The sequence below is a fragment of the Schistocerca cancellata genome, chromosome 9 (genome assembly GCF_023864275.1).
Source record: "Schistocerca cancellata isolate TAMUIC-IGC-003103 chromosome 9, iqSchCanc2.1, whole genome shotgun sequence".
NCBI lineage: Eukaryota > Metazoa > Arthropoda > Insecta > Orthoptera > Acrididae > Schistocerca > Schistocerca cancellata.
The window spans coordinates 151,017,871-151,041,115 of record NC_064634.1 but is presented as its reverse complement, the minus strand read 5'-3'; positions in this window follow the sequence as shown (position 1 = coordinate 151,041,115).

Sequence of the window (23,245 nt, the reverse complement as noted above, 5' to 3'; positions counted from 1 at the left end):
AAAATTTCAGGTAAAAGAGGTTTTCCGCCCACCATCGAAGACTGCGGACCTTGTGGGATCAATTACGGACAATCAGTTACTACGAAAGGCCGAAATTTACAAGATACCGTGCCAATGTGGTACGGCTTACATAGGTCAAACCACACGCACCGTGAAAGAACGCTGCACTGAACATCAACGTTACACCCGCCTTTTGCAGCCAAGCAAGTCCGCTATTGCTGAACATTGTATTTCTACCGGACATTCAATGGAGTATGACAAAACAATGATTTTGTCCACAGCAACGTCTTTCTGGGGCTCCATTATTAAAGAATCCGTAGAAATATGACTGGCGGAAAATCTGATAAACCGTGACAGCGGCTACCAGCTGGACAGTGCATGGAATCCCATCATCTCCACGATATGCTCAAATCGAAGGCGACAGAGTGCGTCGACGGCCGCGGCAAACAGCAACGCAGAGGGCGACTGAGTTCCGCTATTCCACCAGCGAGGGCGCTGCAGGCGGGCAGTGTTGGTTCAACTATCAAGTTTTCGACGCATGCGCAGAATAGTTACAGTACGCTATATATTGCGGAGCGGAGGATGTTATCGCCAGTCTGCGACGGCTCACCTGAAGATGAGTGGCAGGTGCCCAGTTGAAATATCGTGCGAAGTATTGAACGACGACAGGCTGCAAGCCTGAAATTTGTTTGAACAATGTTAAACTGAGTTCATTCTGTCGAAGCAGATTTCTTTCATTCAGGTTGCTAACAAAACGCTCCATTCAAACATAATTAATTGTTAATTTTAACAATAATACCAGTAATAATAATAATGATAAAGGACGAAACAAGGTTCACTCTGTCGAACTTGAACTGTTTTCATTGAGGTTTATAACAAACCGCTCCTCTCTCTCCTCTATAATGCAGTCTAATTTCCACATTTGAGTTTCCACTTTTTCTACGACGTGGAGGATGCACTTGTTCCAATCCTCTGCAGTCACTGTTCTTACTGCTTCTTCTAGCAGTACTTCCGGCATTTTGTATGTTTTGTTTTTCGCTGCAACATAACCTTTGATTCTGGCCCACACTAACTCGATGGCGTTTAATTTACAGTGGTACGGAGGAATACTGAGAACAGTTTTCCCTGCATTCTTCGCCATTACATCTATTGCGTATTCGTTGTGTGCTGTTCTGTGATTTTTAACTATATCTTAAAGTTCTTTCTTCGACATACCGTCTTCGAAATCAATGTTTTTAAATTTTAGCCACTCTGATATCTCGTGCTTATTGGAATTAGCATTGGGAACTTCTTCTTTTCTCCGGGAATGGTACGGCGCGTTATCAAGAACAAAAACTGCATTTTCCTGAAGCCGAGGAAGAACATCTTGAAACCACTTCTCGAAGGTTTCGGCGCACATCTCCTCATGATAATCTCCACTTTTCTTGGATTCGAAAGTCCACAAACATCCTTCAACGAACCCTGTTTTGCTGCCAATGTGTGCGATAATCAGACGTTTCCCTTTACCTGATGGGCCTTTGCTTCCGATGGATAATCCGGACAGAGAAGCTTGTTTTGAGGAATTTATAGTCATTTACCTAGACGTAACTTCGGGTATGTCCTGCGTTCACCCACGTCTCGTCCAAATAGTAAATGGGTCTGCCTTTATCTCTCAATCTCTCTTAATGGTTCGAAGATAACACTGCCTCCATAAAACGATGTCATCCCTGTCTATTAGCATGCTATCGCGCCAACGCCGGACATATTTGAAATTCATTTCTCTCAATAACTTATAAAATGTAGTTCTCCGAAAATTTCCCAGATCTGCATCTTCGTTCACGACTGTAAGCACTTTGTCAATTTTTGGCAATTCGTTACGAAAAAAAATCGTGTACTTTCCTTCGTATCGCATTTCTGTCGAAGTCATCAACACTTTCAGAAAGTTTCTGTCGTAATATTCCTTTCTTGGGAGACTTCAAAGAGTGTGTGGCCTTGTACTCACTTATCACACGATACACTGAAGAACGTCCAACACCTGTAGCTGCAGATGTTTTCGAAAGAATGTCACTCATCGACTGCTCTGGATGTAACAGTTCCGTTTTATACACATTAAGCACAATGTGCTTCTCAGAAGAACTTAATGATTTCTTCTTTGCTCGCTTCTTCGGTGGACTCAGAACTGACACGTCGACCTCGCTCGCTGAATCCGTGGATGACATAATGAGGACAGCCGTATGTGATGCTAATGAAATAAGTGAATATATAAAATAAGAAACCATGCGATGCTATTGGATGCGCACATAAACAGTGAATGCTCAGCGTAACTACAAACACATATACTTACTCTAATAATCAACAACTAGTCTTTCAAGCGTCTTTACAGATTAACTTAAGATATCGTGAAATCGCCGCTGTACAACACCCGCTAACGAGCTCACACCTGCAACTGAGACGGCCACACTGACTGAGCGCCGCGCCTGCGAACCGCACAATGCATCCCTCATAAAGGACAAACGGTTGCACCCATCGCATTCGAACAAACTACAAAATTAAATTCAAACCTTTCTGAAACTTTTCTCGCGTACACCTCCACAAAAAAATTTAAAGGGGAAAAGTTTGTCGCTTACTATATTTCGGATCATGATTTGGTAAAAGTTCTGCATCAGACGTGAGATTTTAATTTATTGCTTCACTATTACTGACGCTACTGGGTAGAAAATTTGCAGACGTCATCAACATATAGTACTGAAGGCAATTATAAAATCATTTTGCTGTGCGACACACAGTTTAGGAGTTATGGCGTGATAAATATAGAGTAACGCGAAAAACAACTTTTCCTGAAAGCTTAAATATTTCTCTTTTTAAGTGACAATAAATTTTAATGTAATGAAAAAAAGGTGTCGGAAGGTAGTTCTCCGATCACTTTATCATATTCAGGTGCCAAATTATCAAAAACACGACTTTCATTTTTTAATTTGTGACGCCCCTGCCTTGTACACCCCTCGACAGCAGCGCTGTGGTCACGCGCCTTGCCGCGTTTACAGTACGTCTCTTGTTTCGGTGAATGGAGTTATTGCGATACAGAGCAGTGTTTTCTAGTGGTGACTTGTTGGAACCATTTTCAATAGTCGAACGACTGTATCAAGGAGCGTTTAGAGGACCTGCTAGACAGCTGCGTTGTGTGGGTTGCATGGGAATCAGGCGAAATGCAATCCAGGTCGTTCGGATACTCTTGAGCATGACTGTACTTCGTTAACAATCCGATTAGGTGCTGGGTTCGCATCCCTGTCACGAGCTTTATATGATGGCATTTCAATTTTAAACATGAGCATATCTTGTTCCTTGTGAATGACACCATATTAAACGTCGTTGGGGGTAGTTCCCAGGAAGGTAACTGTTACAACAGGATTCCCAGTTCAGTACAAACATTTTCGTAATTTATTTGCAGGATATGAATTGATAACTGATACTGGTGCAAACGTCTATACTTCGCGTTCCTTTATGCCTAGTGATCCGGTCTCAATAGGGCACAAACAAAGCTTAGCCTAGTTAACAATGGCTATAGGTGCTGGGTTTGAATCCAGGTCCGGAACGACGACGTTGGTCATATCATTTAAAGTTCACATTTGTGTACACGTAGCTGTTGATGTGTTACGAGAACAATGATATTACTGGTGATTCGCTGTTAATGTTGAGATTTCCTTAGAGTGCTTGTTGCCGTTAATCGCGTTTTTTCTACTGGTTCGTCCAATATCCAGTTTCCAGAGCCACTCGCCGTTGAGCGACCTTCAGCACGTGGATGGAAAACCTTTAAGAGAGCGAAAAACTTTTTTCCAATTGCCGTACAGCTTTGTAACTCCATATATTGTCTCAAGTATTTAATTTTGACTAAGAATTACTGTACGATATATGTAAAATAATCCGTTTTCTCAGAACTTTTGGAATGTTACTTGTTGTAATTAAGGTTAGTTTATGAGTGTTATGGGGTGTCTCATCGCTAATAACATGTTTTCTAATATATTTTGTATGGCGATATTAGTTGACACTTAGACTGACTGCCATAAAGACCTTTGGTCTCTTAGTAGTCTCTTGCAGTACCCATTGTGTGTAGTCAAACGACTGTACCCCATGGGGTTTTGGTGTTTAGAGGACCTGCAACACAGCTACGTTATGTTGGTTGTATTCGGCTGTGACACACTTTTTTTGCTGTCAAGTGTACATACGCTCACTTTACATTCTACAGCATATATGTAAACATTAGTTATGACAAGTTGTGATTTTTGCCGCATTAGATGATAGAAAGAGGGTTGCCCTAGCATTGCCATGATCTCCTCATTGCTCGTCAGTGTTGGTACATCCGCAATAATTCTGTAGGTTGACGGCCTAAATACCGTGGAAAGTGGGCGTCGTCTGGATTTCATGTGATAGCAGAGATAAAACTTGTCAAAGATAAAATAATACCACCGATCATAGTACGTCAAAGATGAAAGCTTCTCATCGATTCTGTAGCGCCACTGCCCATGGACCACGGCCATACAACCCGGAACAATTCTCAGCAACTTCGTAATATACCGCTGTAATTTCATAAGCACTAGAATGAACCTAAATCTGGAAAAAAATGATGTAGACTGTCAAAGCACCTGAAAATGAGCCCCCAGGTCTCAAAATGCATCGTGGATTGAAACAAAATCACGATTGTGACTGGAGTCCGTTGTTCTTTGTTTTATGGAAGTTATACAGTCATGAAAGAAACACTGAGAGGAATGGGGAAAATTAAGATGATTTCGTCCGCAGCTCGTGGTCGTGCGGTAGCGTTCTCGCTTCCCGCGCCCGGGATCCCGAGCTCGATTCCCGGCGGGGTTAGGGATTTTCTCTGCCTCGTGATGACTGGGTGTTGTGTGATGTCCTTAGGTTAGTTAGGTTTAAGTAGTTCTAAGTTCTAGGGGACTGATGACCATAGATGTTAAGTCCCATAGTGCTCAGAGCCATTTGAACCATTTTAAGATGATTTCACTCATTGCAGCTTGTTTTTCGACACGTGCAGTTACTTTGTCTCGCAACTGTCTACGGTTTTCTGGTTCAACAGCGAGGTTGTTAGTCACCATGGAAGAGCAATTTTTCTACAGCGTGACCCTGACAAGTTTTCTTGGCAACAATGTCATCCACCCCATTACCGATTCCGGCGTGCCCTTTCACTGGTCCCGAATTAACAGGATCATTTTTTCCGCTGGCAAGTCACCTAATAATTAGAATCACTATAGGAATCGGACCAGATGACAAAATTATTTCCTCCCCTACGCGTCCCATCTTCTCAAGTATTTTATGTGTAAGTAAGTTATTCAAGAATATACGATTTTTAACAGATTATGTTGTTGATAACGACTGCAAAGTGGAATAGAACTATGTGCCGCCAGGGAATAAAACCTGGTAAATTTGCCAATTTTGGAAGACAGGAGATGACTTGCTGGCGAAAGTGAAGCTGTGACTCGGCAGAGCACTTGACCACATTAGCAAAGGTTCCTTGTTCGATCCTGGTCCGGCACACAGTTAATTTTTCAGTAAGCTTCCAATTACCGCAGACTCAGCTGCAGAGAGAAAATTCATTCTAGACTAGAAAGTAATCTGTGAATATTGGTGTCAGATAAAACAACAGGCATCGTCACTGCTCTCAAGGCAGTCTTGTGGTAAAGCACTCTACTGGTGGTCCGTTTGAAGAACTGCTCCACTCTCGTGCGATTTCTGAATTATATTTTATTCATTGCTGCCTGGTTCCAAGTTTTCTACCATAGAAAGGCGCTCGATAGGCTCAGTGCAGCACAAGCCGTCGTTAATAACAACGGGAAGCCATTATGAATGCGAGAGATAAATGATAAATTTGCTCATCGACCACTGTTGTCAGAGGCTAGGCCGCGTCTCGTGGGTCTGTAATTAATGGGTTACGAATTCATATCTACTTTCGTTGCTCTGAAAGCCTTAATTTCTCGGCGCTTAAGGATTAAGGGAACGCCTGCAAGAATGCAGAAGCTGATCACGTCGCTGACGCGTCAGCAGGGACTGATTGCGCAACTGGTCTGCTCCAAGTGTTGAGTTTACACCCGGTCCAAGATTCGGAGTTACCTCTGTCATTACAAACAAAATCATATCAGGTAACAAATTTACGATCTTCTCTGTGGCACGTAATCTCTGGGGCAGTTCAATTTCGCCCTGCCAACCTCCGACTCGTTTCAGAAGACGTAATCAGAAACGAGCTATTGCTGTCACCAATTGCGATGTGAGGATCCGTCACATACTTGACACATGTAGATCTTTCTGTTACCAAAGGGGTAACGGTTGTGAGCAAACAAATATAGGCTGCTCAAAATAAAACTGCTTTTAACATTGTTTTCTGCACAATGATCGCTGGAGAAAAGTCCGAAAAACTGCAACTCCGAGATGCTTCGTTTTGAGCAATTCCTGTATTCACAGGCAACTGAGAGTTGTAAAAATAACTCTTTATAATACCCCAAATTTTCTTTCAAAAAGTATTTGTATCTTTCCAAGTGTGACTAAATTATGTATCAATGAAATGACTGAACGGCACGACAGTATTTCAATTATATTTGTGACTCAGAACACGAACTACGATAATTTACTTTTTATGTCTTCTTTGGCTGCTGAGTGATCGTTGGTCAAACAGTAGCCTGATCTAAGACATTGAAAAGAGCCTATTTCATACAAAATAGCCGAAAGATGATGAAATGCAACCCAACATACAAGTTAGATGAAGAACGTTAGAGGATAATAAATGAGACAGTTCATTAAGAGCTAGGTAGTTTCGGCTTTTTTTTCAGTTTTATATATTACTTCTTGGACGAACATTCATATTTCCATAATTTTCTCTGTTTCGCCGTTTGCAGCTTTTCTGTAAAATTATAGAGGAAACTTTCTTGTGATCTTCGTAGAGTGTCACTGACTAAAACTTATCATACCCACATTACCTTTTCCAATACAGAGTCGACTGCCTTTGCATATTTCGTACACGTCTACCAATTATATGGAGAGGTGGAACTTCACATATCCAGGTACTAGTTTGGAAATGTGCAGTTATCTTTAAATAAATCTGGATTCAAAGCACTCTTATACAAACATTCCCGCATTCAACTGGCTCTTCTGCTAGTAACAGGCCATAATTACGTTTAATACATCAGTCTGCGTTTAGTTACTGACGAAACTGTCATACACTGAAGAACCAAGGAAACTGGTATAGGGAAGCGTATTCAAATACAGAGATACGTGTACATGCAGAACACGGCGCTGTGTTCGGCAATGCCTATATAAGACATAAAGCGTCTGGCCCAGTTGCTGGTGCTACAATTTAAGAGAGTTTGAACGTGGTATTATAGTCGGCGCACGAGCGGTGGGACACAGCATCTCCGATGCAGCAATGAAGTGGGGATTTTCCCGTGCGACCATTTCACGACTGTACCGTGAATATTAGGAATCCGGTAAAACTTCAAATCTCCGAAAGCGCTGCGGCCGGAAAAAAAGATCCTGCAAGAACGGGACCGACGACGACTGAAGAGAATCGTTCAACGTGACAGAAGTGCAACCCTTCCGCCAACTGCTGCTGATTTCAATGGTGTGCCATTAACAAGCGTCAGTGTAGGAAACATTCAACCAAATGTCATCGATATGGGCTTTCGGAAAACGACACAAAGCTTCGCCTGTGCTCGCCAACTGTTGACTACGGGAAACATGTTGCCTGGTCAGGAGAATCTCGTTTCAAATCGTATCGAGCGGATGGATATGTACGGGTATGGAGAAAACCTCATGAATCCATGGACCCTGTATGTCAGCAGAGGACTGTTCAAGCTGGTGGAGGCTCTGTAATGGTGTGGGACGTGTACAATTGGAGTGATATGGGACCCCTGGTACGTCTAGATACGACTCCGACAGGTGCACGTACGAAAGCATCCTGTCTGATCACCTGCATCCATTCATGTCCATTGTGCACTCCGACGGACTTTCAGCAGGACAATGCGACACCCCACATGCCCAGAATTGCTACAGAGTGGCTCCAGGAACACTATTCTGAGTTTAAACACTTTCTCTGCCCACCAAACTCCACAGACATGAACACTGCTGCGCATATCTGGGATGTCTTGGAATTTGCCGTTCAGAAGAGATCTCCATACTCTTACGGATTTGTGAACAGCCCTGCAGGATTCATGGTGTTAGTTCCCTTCAGAGCTACTCCAGACATTTGTCGAGTCCATGCCATGTCGTATTGCGGCACTTCTGCGTGCTAGCGAGAATCCTACACGATATTAGGCCGGTGTACCAGTTTATTTGCCTCTTCAGTGTATTTTCTTCGTGACCTATAGATATGAACCTAAAACGAGTGCACCAATGGTCTTATTACACGTTTTAGAGGACATTACAGGCTCATACACATGTATAGATATTTGGGAGTGATTACGCTGCGTTCTTTCCTCGGAATATTTTCCTTAAGCCATTCTAAGAAACCACTTAATACTTAAATGCGGTTCTAAGCCCCTTCTCGAATGTGAATTTAGCGTTTGAGTCAATGCGTCGCTTCACTGAGCAGACCGTTAAAAAGCCGAAAATTCAGACATCACGGAATTCTAGGACATATAGCAAAGAGAAGTAGGGAAGCAGATTTACGATTACACAACAAATCATTTTATTAGCGGTGTCAAGGGGAACCATCTATTCAGAGTCGCAGATATTTTCACTTATTTTGATACAGATTGTCTCGTCATGTGCAACATAATCACTACTTACACCCGACTAGTCATTTTCCTAACAGAAACGTGAGACGTAGTGTCTTCACTGCCTTGAGTTATTGATGAAAACATAGTATCACTTGCATTTGACTGTAGCACCGACATATGATGTTCTAAGGCGTTTCACTGACGTTGCATTCGAAAAACGAACCTGTAGGGCAACCATAATCTCCCATTGCAGAAAAACTCAAATCATGTAAGAGCCTCCGTTATGGAATGTGTAGATGACAAAAACTTCCATAACAAAATTCTGGATGGCTAACGCTTGTTTGGGGGCGATAGCAGCAGTGAAACCGCAAGTTGTCCCATAGAAAGTTCTACTGCAGCGTCATTAACACAGTCACGTCTGACAGCTGGAAGCTCATAATTATGAAACAACGTACTATATTCTTCAGGAGAGACAACATAACATAGTAGCGGTAAACTATTAGAATATATCAAGACATATCCTTATGGATAACAATTTAGCACACACACCTCTGAAAGCATCTCTGTGCTCAGCTCTCTAATAGCTGTACTATTTACGGTAGGATACACTACACCTCCGTGACAGACATATGCTTCCATCGCAGAACTGATTTCCGACCTGCAAGTTATAGTTACTGATAAACTATGTTCATAGTAACGTGCTCAGCCAGGTGGCTTTTATACACGCACAGTTCCGTAATTATTATCTACAACAACAAATGCTACCATCTCAACATCGCGGACAACACTATCAACAAAATTCAAAACGTATTACTGGGAACAGTGCAAAACTGTAGAAAGTAAACGATCTGTCTCACAAATACTTTCAAATATAGCAAAGATTTCTTTACAAAAAGGTATTGCTTTACTGTTCAAGAAGTTCCATGTATAAAATTCGGTCATTCATTAAGCGTGAATGAGCATTAACCCACCTGACTTAGTTCATTTCCACCACGATAGCCATGGAGGAAATTGTGGGTGTGTACGTAAAACTCATATTGCTAGTTCATGTCAGAATGCTGCTGTTTGGTAGTACATACATACTAACAGTATATCGGTCGAAAAGTGTAAATGTAAAATAGCATCAAACAGTGACTGTGAAGTAGTAGTAGAATTCTAGAATGTTTGATATAATACTAAAGTGCAGTTTACTGAGATGGACTCATTCATGTAACAAAATGAAGTACATCGATGCGTTGATGAAGTCAGAGTACAATCCATCACATCCTCCCCCAGACATCAACCTCTTTAGCAGCACAACATCCTTCTTCGACATGCTTGGGACTCCTATGCTAAGAACATCATAGAATCCTTCACAGTGCGTTTATTTACATTATTCAAGTGTAGTGATCTTGCATGATCTGTACAGCACAGTATTTGTTGCAGTAGCCAGAGTTTGTGGCAACCGTATGTGAAGGCACTGTTCGTTGATGTTGTAAGTTATGTGTATGAATATAGTGAAATACTGAGGACTGCTACAGTCACACAAGCAAGTATTAAATCCATATAGGCAGAATTTACAGAGCTATTCCTAAGGATATCATTGCTCCTACGCTCTGAATACTATACAAGTAGAATACACTGCATATAAATATCAGCTACTTAAACAATATTGTAGGATGTAACGAAAATAATAAGAATCAAAAGAAGATTAAGCTGTGTTGTTGTTGTGGTCTTCAGTCCTGAGACTGGTTTGATGCAGCTCTCCATGCTACTCTATCCTGTGCAAGCTTCTTCATCTCCCAGTACCTACTGCAGCCTACATCCTTCTGAATCTGCTCAGTGTATTCACCTCTTCGTCTCCGTCTACGAATTTTACCCTCCATGCTGCCCTCCAGTACTAAATTGGTGGTCCCTTGATGCCTTAGAACATGTCCTACCAACCGATCCCTTCTTCTAGTCAAGTTGTGCCACAAACTTCTCTTCTCCCCAATCCTATTCAATACCTCCTCATTAGTTATGTGATCTACCCATCTAATCTTCAGCATTCTTATGTAGCACCACATTTCGAAAGCTTCTATTCTCTTCTTGTCTCAACTATTTATCGCCCAAGTTTCACTTCCATACATGGCTACACTCCATACAAATACTTTCAGAAACGACTTCCTGACACTTAAATCAATACTCGATGTTAACAAATTTCTCTTCTTCAGAAACGCTTTCCTTGCCATTGCTAGTCTACATTTTATATCCTCTCTACTTCGACCATCATCAGTTATTTTGCTCCCCAAATAGCAAAACTCCTTTACTACTTTAAGTGTCTCATTCCCTAATCTAATTCCCTCAGCATCACCCGACTTAATTCGACTACATTCCATTATCCTCGTTTTGCTTTTGCTGATGTTCATCTTATATCCTCCTTTCAAGACACTGTCCATTCCGTTCAACTGCTCTTCCCAGTCCTTTGCTGTCTCTGACAGAATTACAATGTCATCGGAAAACCTCAAAGTTTTTATTTCTTCTCCATGGATTTTAATACCTACTCCGAACTTTTCTTTCGTTTCCTTTACTGCTTGCTCAATATACAGATTGAACAGCATCGGGGAGAGGCTACAACCCTGTCTCACTCCCATCCTAACCACTGCTTCCCTTTCATGCCTTTCGACTCATATAACTGCCATCTGCTTTCTGTACAAATTGTAAATAGCCTTTCGCTCCCTGTATTTTACGCCTGCCGCCTTCAGAATTTGAAAGAGCGATTTGAGATTAAGCCATATATACTAATTTTTGCATGAAACCATTTTTCATTCTAAATGTCATTCATTTGTATCTTGAAAGAATAAAGACACATTATACAGTGTGGAATGGTAGCTGCATGATAAATATGAACGCACTGTGGGTAAGAGCCAGAAACTGGCTGATTTCAGCATCAGCACTTCCATGTCTGTGGTGTCATTTTACATCCGAGATAACTGCAGCTGTCATATCCCACTGACAATAGCATCACCACACCCTTATCTCCAAAGCCATATCAAGCACCAAACACCAAAGTCAGGGAGAGGGGGGGAAGGGGAATGGGAGGCAGAAGGGGAGAGCACTGCATACCAAGTCATATCAGCATTGGCACTAATTTATCTACAAGGCCATTCAAGAAATATTGACATCAGTTGTTGCACATCCAACCGTGTGCCAAGAGCATAAAGAGGTAGGAGACAGGGAGGCCACCATGCCCCAAGCTGCCGCCGTCGCGAATATGCGTATGTGTGGAAATTAACTTGTACTTTCTTTTAGTTTGCAAACAAATTTTTGCAATATTATGACATCACATTAATTGATTTTAGGCTTACAACATTTTTCACGTAAAATCTCAATTAGGTCGTGGATACTCGGTGTAAAAAATGGCTCTGAGCACTATGGGACTCAACTGCTGAGGTCATTAGTCCCCTAGAACTTAGAACTAGTTAAACCTAACTAACCTAAGGACATCACACACATCCATGCCCGAGGCAGGATTCGAACCTGCGACCGTAGCGGTCTCGCGGTTCCAGACTGCAGCGCCAGAACCGCGCGGCCACTTCGGCCGGCTACTCGGTGTAAACATCGTATGTTTTGCACCGGCTTCGGATTTTGGAGGTATTGTAGGTTGTTTCAACATCTTAGAATTTACGAATTGATTGCGTTTTTTGACAGTGAAGCTATCAGTTGCGGACAGTGAGAAACCACTATTCATGGTACAAAAGACAAACTATCCACGTTTCTAAAATGCATCCATCTACTGCACCCTGCACCGTGCACCCAGATACGATAACGTATTTGACTTGACGATTTTTTTTTCCCAACTATGTTTGCATTACTGACTTTCGAAATTTCATTTAAGGACTGGCTCACCAGTCATATTGGTAAATTAGTTTTGAAAAGACGCTATACTTCTCTATAAATAGTTAAAAACCGACAATTGCCTATAAAATATAAATAACGAGTTACGAAATCGTATTTTTTGGAAATGAGTTTTACCTTAAATACCATCCCATAAACCCTGAAAACGTGAAACAAGATCAGATCCTGTTTTACATCCCATTTGCTGCTGTCACCAGCAGATGGCTACATTGTAGAGAACGACTGTTCCACTCACCAGCAGATGTCTGACATTTGGGAAATAAGGTATGTTACATCTTTGTATCACGATTTTTTTGGGAGTTTTACCGCCACCAGTAGATGGCTGCACTGCAGAAACGTGGATAGTTCGTCTTTTACACCATGGTATCTCACTGTCCTCAACAGATGGCTTCACTGTTAAAAAATGCAATAAACTCGTAAATTAAACATTTTCAACATCTAAGATGTTGAAACAACCTACAATACCTCCAAAACCCGAGGCCGGTGCAAAACATGCGATGTTTACACCGAGTATCCACGACCTAGTTGAGGTTTTACGTGAAAAATGTTGTAAGCTGTAGAGTGAAAATTTCATTCTAGAAACAACCCCCAGGCTGTGGCTAAGCCATGTCTCCGCAATATCCTTTCTTTCAGGAATGCTAGTTCTGCAAGGTTTGCAGGAGAGCTTCTGTAAAGTTTGGAAGGTAGGAGACGAGGTACTAGCGGAATTAAAGTTGTGAGGACGGGGCGTGAGTCGTTTTTGGGTAGCTCAGTCGGATGCCGGCACGGTAGCTCAGCGTGTTCGGTCAGAGGGTTAGCTGCCCTCTGTAATAAAAAAACTGAGTGAATGGATCAATAACGAACTTCAATGGGCGTCAGGGGACGTCCGCCAGGAACAATTGCGACGAACAAAATGAAAAGTCGGTAGAGCACTTGCCCGCGAAAGGCAAAGGTCCCGAGTTCAAGTCTGGGTCCGGCACACAGTTTTAATCTGCCAGGAAGTTTCATATCAGCGCACACTCCGCTGTAGAGTGAAAATTTCATTCTATATGTCATAATATTCCAAAAATTTATTTGCAATGTAAAAGAAAGTACAAGTTAATTTCGACACATACACATACCCGCCAGGTTAATTCCCAAAATTCCGAAGTATGTGCCCCAATGCTAGTTTTTTGTGTCTAATAACAATTGACAGTTTAGAAGTTACGTTTCGATGTTTTATGTCAAAAAAACTAGCCTGACCAGGTTTATAACTGCAGAAAAATACTTGTTAGTTGAAATACTACAATAAGCATGCAAGCAGACGGACAGAGTGAATGTAACTAATTAGGCCTACTCTTAATGTAACTCACAATAGACTGCCAAATTAAACATTTCTTCGTTTAAATTGTTCTCAAGCACCGTTTCAGGAGGGACAAAGATAATAATGCATCATGTTATTCACTATAAAAGAATAAACGATGATATTGATGGTCAGTTATTCCTATTATTAAAAATGACACACACCTACTGAATGCTTTGTAGAATAACAGCAGTTTGTAATCGGAACTACGGTAGTAACACAAGACAGAAATGTAAATTAATTATTTTGTGAAATGTCTACAAAAATTGCAATATTTACACCAATGATCCAGGGCCTAGTTCAGGATAACACATGAAAAACTGCTGAGGTCATCGGTCCCTAGACTTACACACTACTTAAACTAACTTATGCGAAGAGTAACACATACACCCATGCCCGAGGGAGGACTCGAACCTCCGGCGGGAGAGGCAGTGCAATCCGTGACATAGCGCCACAAACCGCGCGGCCACTCCGCGCGGCTAAAACATTACAACAAGCAGGCAGGCTCAGAACCAAATAGACAGACTGATTATAACTAACTAGGCCTACTCTTGATGTAAGTCACAACAGACCCTCACACTAAATATTTCTGCATTTGAATCGTTCTCAGGTACCATTTTAGGATGGAGAAAGATGTTGCATCATGTTATTTACTAGAAAAAATATAAACAACAGTACTGATTGTCAGTGATTGCTCTTATCACAAAATGTCACAGGCCTACTCAAGGCTACATACAATAACAGCAGTCTGTAGTCAGGAGGCAACGCTTTCTAAAAGTTTTATAGATTGCCTTATTTTCCACAACTGTGAGGCACAATACTCGAAATTGCGTCTGAAAATGTAATGTTGCAGCATAACCCTTACATGGAAAATGGATATTCAATTTGTGTAGCTGCATTTTTGAAAACTATGGCCTATGAAAAAAACTATAACACATCCGTTACACAATTTTCTTACTAGCGAAGGAAGGAATAAGGTGTTTTCATTACCAAATATCACTCAAACTGCAGAAAGGCATGGACTGCTTATATATACATAATCAAAGATGTGGCAGTGAGAGATGTGACATTCGAAAGACAGTATCGGAGCCAGTATCTCGGAAATAAATGAAACCACTTACCAGATATTGTGAGAAGTCTCACACTTTACAAGCACAAATTAAATACTGCTCATCTAAATTGTCTGTATAACACATTAAAATACACGTTTGTCGTAATATGAGCAAGACCTCCAAGAAAATTCAATTGGGTATGCCTTATAAGCTTAGTGAGTTATCAGATATGCCTAACCCTAACGCAGGACATTGTATGACTACCCTCATTGCTACAAATGCTAACTAAGTGCTGCAACACCCATTAAAGTGATGTTATTCTCTATAACGTACATATATGTAGATGCAGATGCGGAAGTTGTTGTGTTCTAAAATATAATGGGTCACAATCGGAAATGATGTTCGAGATTCTGCCAAACCCTTGATGCTACCTCAGCTGAAATATAAGCTTTTGGTCAAGCCCCCAACCACATCATTTATGTTCAGACATCCTACAAGGAAAGCTTAAACAAACACAATAAACGTTACAAAGTATAAAATCCCAAACTTTCAGGCAGTTTGCACTGACGATAATATCGACGTCGTAACAGATAGAAAACAGGGACGACATAATGTGATTACAGTAGCAGTAACTGTAGAGAATTTCCAATAATTGTGGTAGTATAATGTAATAATATTCCTTGTGAGAGTAATAGAATAGAAAGGTAAAAGTCATTGTATGCATACCTAACCGGTCTTGCACAGTGGTTAAATACACGTCCATTCTTTAGTGGTCTCCAGTCTGGTAATAGTGTGTTCTTTACCAATGGAAGACGGAAAAGTTTCCTGTAAGCGCATGTCTAGACACTTAATGAAATCTGTAACGTAGTTACCAATAACATTGCTCACTTCTTGGCTCGTGATTTGACATCCAAATATATTACAAAACTTTTACTCTACAGTTAGAGGCTATCCACGTTAAACAGCCAACCCCAACTGTCATATCATGTACTACAGCGCTAGGTTTCGCTGTATATGCGAGATGTCACCTCCAAGCGAACATTACACTCCACCTAGGGAATTTTAAAGCACTACCACAAAAGGGTTGTTCCGTTTATGTAGAATTATAGTGTAGGTTCGTAAGACTAGTATATGAATCCCACGTGCTGTATGTGTCAATTAATGACGTCATAGCATATCCCACAGAAAATATGGTAGCGAATAATAACAGAATGGAATAATATAATGATAAATTCCGCGATTTGTGTGTGACAGAGTATCAAATCGCTGGTCATCGGGGCTCAGTTCAAAGCGGGACTGATTACTGGAGACAATTCTACCCAAGTTAATGAGATTCCAGGTTGTGTGTCTGGAGACGCTGCCAACAGCTGTAGGATACCAATCTGATGGTTGTCTCCACAGGACGATTGTCCGACGTGCCATTTCCTTTCACAGCAGGTCTCCTTTGGTTGCCGTTGCGGCACCCTTTCAGCACAGCGGTACGTCGTCGATATTCTACGCCCCGTTTTCTTGCGCTTCGCTGCAAGCCATCTGGGCTTACATTGCAGCAAAATAATGCCATCCACAATACAGCGACAGTTTCTACTGCTTGTCTTCAAGCTTGCCAAACCCTACCTTGCCCAGCAAGGTCGCCGGATCTTCCTCTAGTTGAGAACATTTTGAGCATTATGGGCAAGGCCCTGTAAGTATCTCGGGATTTTCACGATCTAATGCGCCAGTTGGACAGAATTTGGCACGTTGTACCTCAGGAGGACATGCAACAACTCTGTCAATCAATGCAAAGCAGAATAACTACTTGCAATAGGGTCACAGGTGGATCAACGCTTTATTGACTTGCTGAATTTGTCAAGCTTTTTCTCTTGTACATATCATCCAATTGTTCTGAAACTGTAATCTTTTATTGGTCTGTATATGTACATCACATCTACCGATTTCTGTCCGGTTTGCATGTCCGCTCCTGGTAGCTGAGTGGTCAACGTGACGGAATGTCATACCCGGGTTCGATCCCCGGCTGGGTTGGACATTTTCTCCGCTCAGGGACTGGGTGTTGTGTTGTCCTTATCATCATCATTTCATCCCCATTGACACGCAAGTCGCCGAAGTGGCGTCAATTCGAGAGACTTGCACCAGGCGAACGGTCTACCTGACGGGAGGCCTTCGCCACAAGGCCTTTCCATTTACAATTCCTTCGTGGTGTGCCACTTTTTTCTTAGAGTGTACGAGGCCGAGCCAGGAAGTCTTTGCCCATATTCCCATACTTTTTTATTAGCTGAAATAAGGTAAGTACAGTTTATTACTAATAAACATGCCCTTCTACGTACACTATTTTTCAACAGAGTCCCCACTCCGGTTCAGACGTATGTCGCAGGGCTAAATTTGAAAATCCGTATGTGTGTAGAACCACCACCGGACACTATTTCGTCTCTATTGTTGTACATGTATCGCAGTCCTGCAAGGAAAATCGTCAGCAGACTGAAAACGTGGAAATCTCTCGGTGCGAGGTCTGCTTCATATGATGGGTGGTCCAGACCCTCCCAGTGAAATGACTGGAGCTTATCAGCGGCTCTGATTGCCACAAGTGGATTCGAGTTGTTGTGAACGATAACGGCGCTGTCCACACAGAGCATACATTGGCGTTTCTTCGCAGACGTGACACTGTGAAACAAGAACTGTCGTCAACTAGTGGCATGAAATCCAGCAGGAACGGCCCATGGCGTTCCCACAAGACCGTTAGCATCACTTTCCCTACAGATGGCACTGAACAGAAATTGTCAGTCACACGCGAACCCAGATGTTTCCACAGCATGATCTGCTGCTTCTATTCTGGCGTGAAATGCAGTGTCTACGTTCCACCACCAGTAACAGTGCGGTCCATGCAACTGTCACCGTCCATGGCTTACCATTGCAGATGATTCAGCGAAGCGGTCATTCGCTTGCTTTTCAACACGTCATTCAGCAGCTTAGACACCCATTGACATAAAACTTCCCTGCACCCTAAGGACCCACGAACGATGTTGTAAACACTCCAATACAAAATGTCAAGCTCCCAGAAAATGTCCTTGGGGTGCACACGCTGATCCACTTTCACCACTTTATCCAAACAGGAAATGTCGTCAGTCAGTGATGAACGCCAGATGCTCGTTGTCATGCAAGTCTTCATGGCCTTTTACGAACTCACAACACCACCATCTCACACTTGTCAAAGTCCAATTTTTCCATACGCGACTCCCCCTTGCTCTATAGAAAATGAATCATACATCGTTGCTCGTATGCTGACGAGTATGACAACTGCCATCAGCGCCATGCCACAAAGCTACAGGCAGATAAGGCCGGGTTGGACCAAGAATGTTCCACTGGTTAAAAAAATACGAGCAAAGGCTTTCTGAATCGCCCTCTTAACATCAATGACAAAGTTTACATACTACACGTTGACATCAAAGTGCATGACCAGGACATAATTTCAAAACTGCGTCTTTCGTGTGTATGTGTGTATGTGTATGTGTGTGTGTGTGTGTGTGTGTGTGTGTGTGTGTGTGTGTGTGTGTATCCAGTTACTACAACCTTAACTTCATATTTCAATAATTTTTAAAGATTCTTAGCAGCTACACGGAACGTCCTTTAATCTCATTTTACATATATTTCAAAAGACAATCAAATTTCAAAAGACAGTCATGTCATGTTTCAAAAGACAATCATATTCCAAGAGACAATCAAATATCTCACGACGTTCCAATTTCCACCCATATTTTCGATGTAAATTCACTGTCTTCTACAGTACTGCGTGTGAAATGTCCCCTCTTGTTATTTCACTATTTAAACCATCTGGATACCATAACTTTGTCATTTTTTCATATTGTCCTTGATTTCTGAATTCCTATTCTCTCACCTCTGCTTTGCAAACACATGTACTAGTATTTTTAATCACATAGTTTACAATTTTCTTTTTCTAGGCAAATTCATGTTTGAGGCTCGTTGCACTGACTGCTCAGGATGAAATGTCAATGATCCATCACTAAACACTAAACCACAGAACCACTGTTACTTAACTGATCGGGTTTCTGTAGCCATCGTCCTGCAAATCATCCAAGACGCGCTGGTTGATGATCATAAAGACATCCTGCATCCCACAGTTTCTAATCTATAATATAAGAACAGAGTAACTACACTCCTGGAAATTGAAATAAGAACACCGTGAATTCATTGTCCCAGGAAGGGGAAACTTTATTGACACATTCCTGGGGTCAGATACATCACATGATCACACTGACAGAACCACAGGCACATAGACACAGGCAACAGAGCATGCACAATGTCGGCACTAGTACAGTGTATATCCACCTTTCGCAGCAATGCAGGCTGCTATTCTCCCATGGAGACGATCGTAGAGATGCTGGATGCAGTCCTGTGGAACGGCTTGCCATGCCATTTCCACCTGGCGCCTCAGTTGGACCAGCGTTCGTGCTGGACGTGCAGACCGCGTGAGACGACGCTTCATCCAGTCCCAAACATGCTCAATGGAGGACAGATCCGGAGATCTTGCTGGCCAGGGTAGTTGACTTACACCTTCTAGAGCACGTTGGGTGGCACGGGATACATGCGGACGTGCATTGTCCTGTTGGAACAGCAAGTTCCCTTGCCGGTCTAGGAATGGTAGAACGATGGGTTCTATGACGGTTTGGATGTACCGTGCACTATTCAGTGTCCCCTCGACGATCACCAGTGGTGTACGGCCAGTGTAGGAGATCGCTCCCCACACCATGATGCCGGGTGTTGGCCCTGTGTGCCTCGGTCGTATGCAGTCCTGATTGTGGCGCTCACCTGCACGGCGCCAAACACGCATACGACCATCATTGGCACCAAGGCAGAAGCGACTCTCATCGCTGAAGACGACACGTCTCCATTCGTCCCTCCATTCACGCCTGTCGCGACACCATTGGAGGCGGGCTGCACGATGTTGGGGCGTGAGCGGAAGACGGCCTAACGGTGTGCGGGACCGTAGCCCAGCTTCATGGAGACGGTTGCGAATGGTCCTCGCCGATACCCCAGGAGCAACAGTGTCCCTAATTTGCTGGGAAGTGGCGGTGCGGTCCCCTACGGCACTGCGTAGGATCCTACGGTCTTGGCGTGCATCCGTGCGTCGCTGCGGTCCGGTCCCAGGTCGACGGGCACGTGCACCTTCCGCCGACCACTGGCGACAACATCGATGTACTGTGGAGACCTCACGCCCCACGTGTTGAGCAATTCGGCGGTACGTCCACCCGGCCTCCCGCATGCCCACTATACGCCCTCGCTCAAAGTCCGTCAACTGCACATACGGTTCACGTCCACGCTGTCGCGGCATGCTACCAGTGTTAAAGACTGCGATGGAGCTCCGTATGCCACGGCAAACTGGCTGACACTGACGGCGGCGGTGCACAAATGCTGCGCAGCTAGCGCCATTCGACGGCCAACACCGTGGTTCCTGGTGTGTCCGCTGTGCCGTGCGTGTGATCATTGCTTGTACAGCCCTCTCGCAGTGTCCGGAGCAAGTATGGTGGGTCTGATACACCGGTGTCAATGTAGTCTTTTTTCCATTTCCAGGAGTGTAGTTTCTAAACTTGATTACATCTATACACGTAAAACAAGTTCACAAATGAAATATTTCACTATACATACTCAAAATTCAAATTTCTAGCGGATGCTACTGTAGTTGTTGAATCTCCTCAGGGTTATGAATGATATAATGACGCTCAAATTACGATCCAACGTCACAGATTGCGTCGGCCGTTGTGACCGAGCGGTTCTAGGCGCTTCAGTCTGAAACCGCGCGACCGCTACGGTCGCAGGTTCGAATCCTGCCTCGGGCATGGATGTGTGTAAAGTCCTTAGTATATTTAGGTTTAAGTAGTTATAAGTACTAGGGAATTGATGACCTCAGATGTTAGGTCCCATAGTGCTCACAGTCATTTTTGCTACAGATTGCATGTTTAAACGTGCTGTCAGTCAAATGGTATGTGTTGATGAACAGCAATGTGTCGGGTCTCTAACATCTTAGAAAAATATTAATAAACTAGATGTTCTTCTATTTGCAAGCAAAATTTGGTAATGTTAATATTTTTAAACTGAAGACAGTTTATTATAAATGTGACATTTCCTCACCCACCATATTTGTTCTTCAACAGTAATATGCCTAGCTTTCTTCGATAACATTTAACTTATCGGCGGTCACACGATGGTCATAAAAACAGCTTATGACAAGTGAATTTGGGAAATGTAATTCATTCATTTTAACTGGGAAGATTAGGGACATCAGCTCATCGCTTTCACCTAATCGGACATTTTCAAAGAATCGTCGCTTTGTGCTTGAGCTGTACACAGTAGAGGCGGTAGTAGTAGTAATGATAATAATAACAGCCACAGTTAATGTGATGATGAACAGCTCCCACTTGTATAACGATAATTTAAATAATTTCACGATAACATAACCTTCCTGTAGAATGGTAGTAACGACATGGCTACAGAAATTCATGACAGTTCTTCAGGAAAAGCCAAATATATAGAAAAAGTTAACTGGTCAAGTATAGAACGAGAAAGAATGGGTTGACGCTTAACAGATCAGACGGAGGAAAAAAGGAACACGGAAACAAATGGGAATATGGAAAGCTAGGATAAAGGTGACAGTGCGATAGAAACATGGATGGAAGTGTTGGACAGATGGAATATTGCGAGAGGGTCGCTACGCCGATGACATGAGATAAAAATTTAACCTTCCCTTGAAGGCAACGTGGTTGTGAACCATACGGGGGTTACTAGGTAGCTTGGTACGTAGTCACAAGTTTGAAGTGATAATGAAGATGAGAAAAAAATTAATGTCTAGAGTAGGTGCTTGTGAGATTCTGACGCTTGATGTTGCCGTTAAAGAATGGTTATTGGAATGTGGTACGAGAAAGGAGGTTCTGAGACAAATGGTGATGAAGAAAACAAGGCATATCAAAATCATTTCGGCTGACCGATCGTGTCCACCATATGTAAGGACTGACATGATCAAGCAGCTGAATGTTACACACACAGGGTGTTCAGAAACAGTCTGAAAAGCTTGCAAGGGTGTTGCAGAGCAGCTTATGCTAATAAATAAGCGTTGAAAAAAATCGGTATGTTGCACTGTTTCCGAGATAATTAGCATTAAAGTTAGCCAATAAGGACTTCGCGCGCAAATTCAAGCGGCTCACCATAGACGGTGTCGCCAAACGTGTGCTTCAGTTGGTTTCCTAAAATCGAACAAAAGTGCGATACAAAAATTGGGCTTGTGGCGGTTGTAAGGATCGAAACGGAGTCAAAGGCTGAGCAGTCTCGTGTGCTGTCATCTACGCCACGAGAACAACTGACACAAACTTATGTGGCGGACCGCTTGAGTTTACACACGAAACGGCCTGATTGGCTAACTTCAATGATAATTAACCTGGAAACGGCGCAACGTATCGAATTGTTTTCTCAAAAATTATTTGTCAGTACAACCCATCCTGCAGCACCCTTAGAAGCTTCTCACACTATTTCTGACTACACTGTATATCTAACACACACATTTACGGTTAGTTCGAGTTATGTCAAGTTTTCGTTATTTGAGCCTGTTGTACCGCGTAGCAGCAGTATAGTTTCGACAAAGCTTAATACAAGTTTTCGTTTTTTTATAAAGGTAAATATTTTTCTAAATTTTTGAATTGCTGATAGGAATGAGAGAGATTTCCTACTTGGTGTAATGGTTTGTTCTTCCCCAGTATGTTAAACGAAAGTACTTTCGGAGCAACTTTGGTAAGATTTGAGGATCATATGGACTCCTTCGGCTTCGGTTTGAGATCTATATTTCGGTCTTATCATGATAGTGAACAATCATTAATGCCTACATGGCAGATTCAATCTTCTTAGAGCTGGAGCTTCCATACAGTAGGACACCATTAGCCTACAAGTGATATTTACAAGAATATACCAAGTATCGTTGTTAGAAAATCCATGAAACAATGGCTAAGTCCTGTGGGAATCCTGAGAATACATGTTTCCATGATATTTACTCCGACTTACAGACTACTCGCTGTTATCTATCTTTCCAGTCACAGTAAGGCACTGTTTGAGAATTCAGTTCTTTCATTTTCGTAATACAAAAACAAAATCGCTGCTAAAATCAAAGAGAGTTAGCTTGTTCGCTTCATATCTGTTCATGTCTTGTCTGATATCGTTAAATCATTTCGTCATATGACGCTTTCGGAATCCTGATTGATATCTATCGCGTATGTTATAGGTTTTAAAGCATTCTTCAGAACGTTAATATC